This window comes from Cyprinodon variegatus, unplaced genomic scaffold (assembly GCF_000732505.1).
Source record: "Cyprinodon variegatus isolate N-32 unplaced genomic scaffold, C_variegatus-1.0 Scaffold11, whole genome shotgun sequence".
NCBI classification, from domain to species: domain Eukaryota; kingdom Metazoa; phylum Chordata; class Actinopteri; order Cyprinodontiformes; family Cyprinodontidae; genus Cyprinodon; species Cyprinodon variegatus.
In genome coordinates, this window is record NW_015150464.1 from 2509377 (window position 1) to 2518551 (window position 9175).

The 9175-nt window shown below is 35.8% G+C and overlaps 1 protein-coding gene across 9 annotated transcripts in view; it reads right to left on the bottom strand.

The window, feature by feature from the left end:
- lrrfip2 (leucine rich repeat (in FLII) interacting protein 2) overlaps positions 1–1070 on the bottom strand; it is a 62392-nt gene extending 61322 nt beyond the window's left edge. For all 9 annotated transcript variants that reach the window (XM_015380730.1, XM_015380721.1, XM_015380737.1 and 6 more), the window contains exon 1: positions 877–1070. The gene's annotated coding sequence lies outside the window, so the exon portion shown is untranslated. The remainder of the gene's footprint in view (positions 1–876) is intronic.
- Positions 1071–9175: the final 8105 nt, after the last annotated feature.

Sequence of the window (9175 nt, forward strand, 5' to 3'; positions counted from 1 at the left end):
TCTACTTAAGTAACAAATGTGTGAACTTTTGACACCACTGGTAAAGTGCCTTGAGATGACATGTGTTGTGCATAAATAAACTGAATGAATGATACAGACCTATAGATATTCATGTTTCCCTGTAGGAACATTAATTGTCCTAGCTGTACATTAATAAAATGCCTGATGACGCGGGTGAGTCAATGGATCCAAAGAAAGGTATGAGCTCTCAGTGGAAATATTTAATGATCTAATTCCTTTGGATTGAAAACTCAAAGCTACAGGTCTAAAACGCAGCTGATCAACAGAAGAGTAGCTAATGAATTAAAACAGCTCCAGTTTAACATTTCTAACAACACCTTCCATCTGAATCTCCAGGAAATGGTCGGAAAGGTGTTAAACCAACACACCTAAACGAAACTACAATCAGCTGGTTTTAACTGGACCGTTAAGAAATACAAAACGCAAAAAAACAAATGGTTTGTTTCCTATCATTATGGGAATAAACTACCATACGCTTGATTCAACCTTTGGTTAAATATACAATTAAAAATAGTTTATGTTAACGTGTTTAGCCACACAGCTCCTTGAAGCTAAATGGAACAGCTAACTAGCATTCCTTCCTGCTGGAATAAACCTTCAAGTTTCTTTTTTTAACTCTTCCTGTGGGTTTTATAAACCTTAACGCTTTAATGACCGAAAATCCCTCCGATATGAATAAAAAACAATCAACAAAAAACAAGAAAACACCCAACTAGGGCCCAGAAAGAGAAATAAAAGCTGAGCGGTTAACAAAGTTAGCTGCGAGGCTAACCTGGACCCCTGAGAGTCAGAGCCAGGGACAAACTGGGACTCATTCTGCCGTCATTTTTTCCAAGCCGAAAATTCAAACTTTACCTTTACGACACTTTGGGGTAAACCGGTAATCCTGCCGGGGTTTTTGTCCTCTATCTGCCGGTGCTTTGGGGCAGAGCCATTCGGGTTAAGTTCAGAGAATGGTTGTGTTTTTGTCCCCTCTGACAGCTGTCATCGGTCCGCCTTTCTTCGCTCCCCTTCAGCTTCCACACCAACGAGCTGAAAAGGTCCCGGATGTTCGGGAAAAATTAGGGTGTGATGCTGCCTTCAGGAACAGTTGGGAATTTTTTGTTTTCCTAAACTACTTTTGGTTACTTTTTCCCCCTTCATACAGGAGGCCTTATTAGCAACTTTCGTTTTGAAATCTCTGGAAGAACTTTGCTCTTATAAAGGAAAATTTTGTTTTTGCTTTTTCTAGACAATGGAATGCTGAGTTGTTGTTGTTTTTTTTGTTTTTTGTTGTTTTTTTTTCATCATGAACCTATGGTGGTTATCTACGGAAGAGGATTAGGGGCACTAAAAAAAAGAAAAATGGTGACCTATTTTTTAAAATTATTTTTTTTTTCAGTTTAATATGGAAAAAAAAGTCAGAATTCTGACTTTAATCTCAGAATTGAGACTTTAATGTCAGAAAAAGTCAGAATTCTAAGAAAAGAAAAAACAGAATTCTGAGATAAAAGTCGGATTCTGACACTTATTATACTGAAATAAAATCTAAAAATCAGTTTACATTTTTTTTTATTAGTGGCCCTAATCCTCTTCCATAGTTATCCTGTCCAAATTCAACACCCCCAAATGCAAGTACAGACAACAGAAACCCAACTTTATTTATTTGTAGAATAACACCGTTGCTTACATTAAAATGCTGAGAAACTCTCAAACCCAAAAGGCATTAACGACTATTCAATGCTCTTCTTCATGAATCACCCCCTGGCTAATATTGATTTTTTTTCTCCTTTTTGTATATGTTCTCTGTACACCTCTTTGAATAAAAAAATAAATGATTTATTTAAAAAAAGAAGCAGATTTTTTTATTTAAAAAGCAATTGTTGATTGTAGTAACTGAAATGCATTCTTTATTTTTATACCTTTACATCAAGGCTAACATAAAATTAACAATTACAACAGAATCATATTTGTTCCTTGAATTATTTTAAGATGATCAGTTTTCTAGTTCATTTAAATGCAGTTAAAGCTCCTACAGACATTCATTGTTTTATAAAATAGAAAGACATGTTTTACTATTATTGTGAAGGAAAAGGGAAATAATGTATAAGTAACAACATTTTTTACATCTAAATCTGAGAAGTGCTTACCTGAGTCATTGCGCTGTAGATCTTCCTTTTAGTGGAATTGGATGTCTTCTGGGATATCTTTCTAAATCCCAACACTGAAATTGTGACCCATAATTTTCTACAAAACTGTGTATCCAAATTGAAATCGAAGACATCAGTTTTCACAATTTATTAAGGGTCTGGAAGAGACAATTCTGATAGACTAGGATGGATGGCTAGCCAACTAATTTTTTATTAATCGTTAACTGGAGTATAGAGACTCTAAAACATGCCTTTAGCTGAAAGAGCAGCCAAAAAATAGTAAAAAATTATATATTTTGTATTTAAGTTGTATTTGTATTTTATTGCATCTGTCAATATCCAGAACTCCACAAGTTTCAAATTTTGAGTTTTACTTGGTTTAATTTTGTAAAAATTCTTCTCTAAGGAATCTTTGGCTATACGATTATTAATCGGAAAAATAATCAACAGATTAATTGATTTGCAAAATAATCATTAGTTGCAGCCCGACTTTGAACAATAAACCAGAAAGTTTAGAGGCTGAATACAAATGGATTACACTTTTGAGTTTTGAATTAATAAAAGAAATCTTGACAGTTATGCAAACATTTCTTTCAGTTCAAAGTGTTGCACCACTTTCTATAGGTCTGTTGGCCAACTGCATTTCGTGCAAAAAAACTTGTCTTTTGCAAGACATATAATGGGACTATAAAAAAATATGTGTTTTTAGGCCTAAATTAATACTTGAGTTTCAGACATAATTAAGTCATCAAGTTGACAATTTTCAACTAATGAAAATAAGTCAAAAATAAAACTCCTTGACAATCTGAAACATACCTAGAGTTCTTAAAAAATCAAAATAAAATGATCAAACTGTTACTGCTGACAAGTAAGGCCTGCATTCACTGCTGTGTTGCCTGCAGGCTGACCATTTCAGAACTATGATTGAGTTTTCAATCATATTCTGATAAGGCTCCAATGGTGATTATGACTATAAATGCAAACAGCTACATCATCATTACAACAGAAACTCTAAACGTCTCATTAAGAATAGATGAATCCCGAGGGGGTTCACTTTTACATGTTAAAAAAGCGGAGATAAAATGCATTTCATATAAAACACAGTGAAACTTCTGAACACAAATTGAGTTTTTCTAAGCAGAAACTGTGTTTCTTGCATTTTTGGAACAGGAAACATATTCATTTAAACTGGGAATTTAATTAAATTCTCACAAAATAACCCCAAAGCAATTGAAAATCAAAGTCCACTTTAGTGTCCCGTCTTTAATCCCATATCAAATAATTTCTGGATTAATTGTTTGTTGAAATAAAAAGGACATTAAGTACAATATCTCTAGGGACTCCATCTGTTTGAAATAATGGATTTAACAATAATAATAACTAATGCTTGCTACAATATTTTACTTTAAAATGGCCCAGCAAGCTTAGCAAATAGAAAATAATTGCAAAAAAAATAAAAGTGGGTATACATCTAGAAGCTTCCTTTTACATAAATATTGCAATTTTAATTAAAACACATATTTTTTTAAGTTAAGGTCGGTAGAGTAGCTAAAATGAGTGAATATAATAGCAGCAGGCGGTAGTATGGTGCAGTAAAAACACTCCCAGAGGTACTTCTTTTTTTTACTTGCACAGCAAATGTAACGACTTCCTTCTCAACTTTCCTAATTTGGAAACTACTCTCAAGATGCAATGCATACCTTGTCCACTTGGAGGCACTGTTGGATAATGATGGTCTATAGGTAATCAGCATTTGAACACATACAGCAACCTAAAATCTATTTAATAGCTTGAAAATACCCTTGTTTTTGTCAAACTTTTAGGAAGCAAAAACATTTATTTCCAGATAAATCAAATATCTGAAGTCTTTTTTTTCTTGTTATTGTGATGATTATGACTTATAATGAAAACTCTATATTAAGTGTTTTGAGAAGCTGAAAGGAACATAACAGATAGCAGAATCAACAACCCAGATGTCCTTAAGGCTGTTCTCATAGCAGCTATGAGACATAACATTACCTCTAAGCAAAAGCAGAGGCTGAACGCCTCAATGCCCACCTGAAAAAGGAGCCCTAGCCAAGTACTGACTGCATGTATTTATAATCACTTCTTTGGAGACTATTTCTATATTTTATTGATTCTGTCTAATGTTCTAATTTTCTAAGACTCTTAAGTTTTGGTTGTCATTATCTGCATATCTGCCATAATTATGGAAAATGCAGGAAATAAAGGCTTGAAATATTTTACTGCTCTTTTATTTTACTATTTTACTGTAATATTTTTCTCTGTAATGATCATACACTGAAAAAATGGGCTTTTACTTAATCCTATTTAGTTACCCTAACACAATTGTTTAATGTTAGCAGGGTAGGACATAAAACGATTGTATTAAAGTAAATAATATGATTAAGTAAATGCCAAAAATGGTCGCATTATTTTGTTCAGTGTATATATGTGTTAAGTGAAAACAAATATAGATAATTCTGATGCACCTGTACATGCAAATTTTGCAAAAGATGAAAGAAAGAGGAGATAAAAGGGAGATAATGATAAATGGCCTTCAGTCTGCTTCATCACCTGCAAAGAGATGTAAAAAGAACAGCACAACCAACAGACATGGTACGAGACATACAATAAAGTAACACCTAGATACTAACGCTGAAGTAGTATTATTGTTCTTTTTTTCATCTCGTTGCAGGTGATGAAGCAGACTGAAAATGTTTTGTCATTATCTCCTTTCTATCTCTTCTTTCTTTCATCTTTTCTCTTTTTTTCTTTTTTCCTTTTTCTTCTTCTGTTTTTCTGCTCTATTTACATTGCAGTGTCCATATAAACTGTAAAACTCCCTGCATAATTATAATAAAGCAATTTATATGCATGAAACAAGTGTAATACTGCTCCACTTGTGAAAGTAAAATCTATTGGTCTCTTTTTGGCATCAAGACAATTATTCTTATTGCCACATTGCCAGACAGGACACTGTTAGAAAAAAAAAAAAAGAAGTAGTATTATTTAATCTGACATGTTTTCTGTGTTACCTGAAGATAAGAACATGGGCTTTCTGTATGGAAGTTAAACCCTGAGTACCTGGAACCAAGCACCTGTAGTTGTTTATGAGAGTGCACTTGTGCATGTAAAGTTTATCCAAAGAAAAAATGCTCAATGATGTGTGTGTTGGTGATGGGCTTTAATTGAAACCTTCTGAAAAATATGAATAGTGAAAACTGATTGTTTACTTTTTCCATGTCCGCTGGTGGTGCAAACCAGAAAAGCCCTCTATTGACGTCAGTACTGGAAGGATGCAAACATTAGATGCTATCACCACTAATTCCTCTGTTCTAACCAATCAGCTACTAACCTGCAGGACATCAATAACCTATAGTGTCAGAGACCATGGTAAATGAAATGTGGAAAACTGTTAATTTTGCTAACACTACACGTGCATGTGCAAAAGTACGGAGCCCCTCTGATGACATGGTCAAAAAAATTTTTTTATTGTGGCCACGAAGTAGTATTTCGTGCGCACAAAGTAGTATTTTGTGGCCACGCAATAAGTTTATCGTGCGCACAAAATATTATTTCCTGGCCACGCAATAAGTTTAAGGTGGGCACGAAATACTTATTAATAATATTAACATCATTCCTGGACAACTAGGTAAGCAAATCGAGCGCGCCTTCTCTAAGGTCTAAGGCGCGCTCGATTTGCTTACCCAGTCGGTCTCCACCAGTCACGTGACATTTGTTGCTAAGACGCTATTTTAGGTGGAAAAGGCGTAGTGTAAACAACCGCAGCATAGCTAAACGAAGGACTAAAGGCCCGTTTACATAGCAGCCTGTCCAAGATAAATCATTACAGTTAACATAAGCCTGAAAACAGGGGCGGATTTATTGATATTATTAATAAATGTTTCGTGCGCATGTTAAACTTATTGCGTGGCCGCGAAGTAGTATTTCGTGTGCACGTTAAACTTATAAGTTTAACGTGCACACGAAATACTACTTCGCGGCCACAATTAAACATTTTTTTTGACCATGTCATAAGAGGGGCTCCGTACAAAAGTCTTATTCTCATCTCTACAAAATAAAACATATATATGTATTGGTATGAAAAGGGTGTAAATGTGCTCTATTTATTCATTTTTCCTCCTAAAATGAATTAAGTAGGATTGTAAATGTAAAACACCAGGTGAGGAATCCTTTAAACTGTCTTTTACAGATGCTAAAATAAAAAAAAGATAACATGAAATGAAGAAATGTTAAACCATCACCTTCATGTCATGTCATGTATCACAGTCTTTCAACAAAGATCATGCTGAATATGCTTAATCTCTGCAATGTGGCTTAATTTCGAGCAGCGAAAACGATCAAAGCTAAAGCGGTTTTTACAGGAGACCTCCAGGACCCGCACGGTAATTTTGCGATTAACCCCATTGCACTGCACATGTGCAAACACACATCCCCACAACCTTCTTCTCCTCATCGCAGAAAGCCAATGCTAATAACTGTTTTCCCTCTGATCACCCTTCTCCGTCTGTGCTCTCCATTGTGCAGAGAGGATTTAGTGGAGTCTTAACCTTAAGACATCTTCAGCCCCTCTGTCTCCATGCTATCACCTCCGATTACTTTTCTATGCAGTCATCACTCTAAACATGCCAATTAAATGTAATTTACAACCAGATTGATGCAGAGATCGTATCTAAGCAGAAGGGAAACACTAGAAGAAACAAAAAATCTAATCTATCATCCTGTTGATAAGATTTAAACAGCGTTTTAACTAAATACAGTAAGAGAATGAACTACTGTGTGACTGTGGGCTGGGATTGAAGTAAACACTGTGCATGTGGTCGGACAAGCTGGAGGTGGAAGCGGTGGAGGGAAACAAAGGGCCTGAAGGCAGCCAGACAGTGCTTAACTGTGTTTGTCTAGTTTTATGGTCCTTTTAACTCTCAAACACTCGGCGTGTTTTCTTTAGGACGGACAGTCGTGTACTCAGCTGCACCAGATCTGGACGTCCCCCTGTCTGTCTCCAGTCCTGTCTGTCCTCCACTGCGTCCTCACCAGTGTGCATGCAAGAGGGGGGATTTATGTAATTTTACATGGCAGTCAACACTAGTGGGTGGACAGTGCTTATGAGCGTATCCCGCTGTGCTAACAGGACTGGATGAATTGTTAACTGGTCTGTCTTTAAGCTTGACCGTCCACTGAAAGGGGGGTGAAAGCCACAGAGCCTCAACTTGTAATTACCCCATAGAGAGCTATGCTTCTCCCTCTTTTCCATCTCCTCTGGAGCCTTTTGAAGATGCTCCATAGGGAGCTGGTGGTAATCAGGACACATGACTCATTGATTACATCTCTGCCTTCTTCCAGGAACGCGGCTCAAAGAGGGGACGCAGCAGGGGGAGGGCGGTGTCCTGTGCAGACAGGCTGGTGTTACAGATGCAGGGTGGACACAAAGACCTGGGCCTCAAAACCATTTTGGATCCCATAAACAGTGAGATGTGCATTGTTCCTCGGGAGGTTTGCCCATTTTCTCTGCGTAAGTGGCTATTCATTGCTGTGAGGAGTCAAGAGGAGCGTGCATATGTCAAGGGGGAGGCATAGGTCTGCAGGTTTCTCCTTCATTAGTGCAGCCATTAGGAGTCAGAATGCACCTGGTGCAGGCTTGATCAAAAGATAAGTATTCATTTCTGTCCCTCACAAACCAAAATCTATTGCTGTTTCCATTTAAAGCAAGGGCAGTTTATCTTTCATTCACAGGATAATTGACTTTTGCATTACATAGCTCACATTAAAAAAATCAAAACACCATAGAAAAATAGTAAATCTTTAAGAATCCCTTTAAATTACAGTTCAATTAGAGAATAAATAAATAAAAAAAGTAACTAATAAAAACCTGACATGACATTCTGAGTTATATTGAGATGGTAACTCCAAAAAAGGTTGAAAAGTCAAACAATTAGACTTCAGTTTTTGTTTATTCTTATTTGAATTTATCTTTTAAGGGATTTCTAGCTTAAGAATATTCACATATATCTCCATTAGATCAATAAATGTCTCCAGACATGAAAAAAAAGGCAAAACACACAGAGAAAAGCACAAGCAAAAAAGAATAATAAACAAAACAACTAACAAACAGTAATATACATATAAAAAGGGGAAGTGTACATCAATAAATACAAATTAATGAATACAAATAGTGATTACAATAACTAAGGAGGAGGTTTAGTTCAAATTCCCTATGTCTCTTAATGATTTTCCACGAAACGTTTTTTCTCTTCAAATATAAAACAAAATAGCACTTTTTTTCATATAAATTGCCTTAAAATCACAGCTCTCATCACAAACTGAATGATTCTACCCTGAACTGAAGACTTTGTTTTTGGGGTATGAATTTGGCTACCAAAGACATGAAAATGGGCAACCATCAGGGGAGTCACTCTGCAGACTTTTTCTGTGAATTTTGATTGTTTTTCCAAACCCAGATTAACAGCTCAGAACTTCTCCATTTCTAGCTTTGAATTGAGAAAAATCTTCAGATAAAGGAAGATAAAAACTGCAGTCCAGCTGTTTTGTTAAAGAACCATTTTTGGCTCATGATAGAAATGGACCTTTGGCCTTTATGGTGAAGCTGCAGTAAACAGTATATTGATCCAGTCTGTTTAAAAAGCAACTGTTCCTCCAAACCTTTTATCTTTAGGAAGCTGAGGAGTATAGATAATGATAATGCTAAACAAACAAGAAAAACCAATATGAAGCAACAGCTTCCAGTCCTCTTTAAAGGTAAAGTCAGGTCACATTCAGGATACAAACTCCTGAAAATACTTTAACTATGAAATTATTACAGAACTTTCAATAAATGATCAGTGTTTTTAATTAAGAGCAATTTTCATTTGAATGTGCTTTACTGGTAGCCTCGTGAGACCATCCTGATCTCGCGAGCTTTCAAGGTTTCATTCGCAGATCAGTCTGGAGACTCTCCGTTAAAGAAAATTTGGAGCCGTTCACCAAACGAACGTCCAATCAGC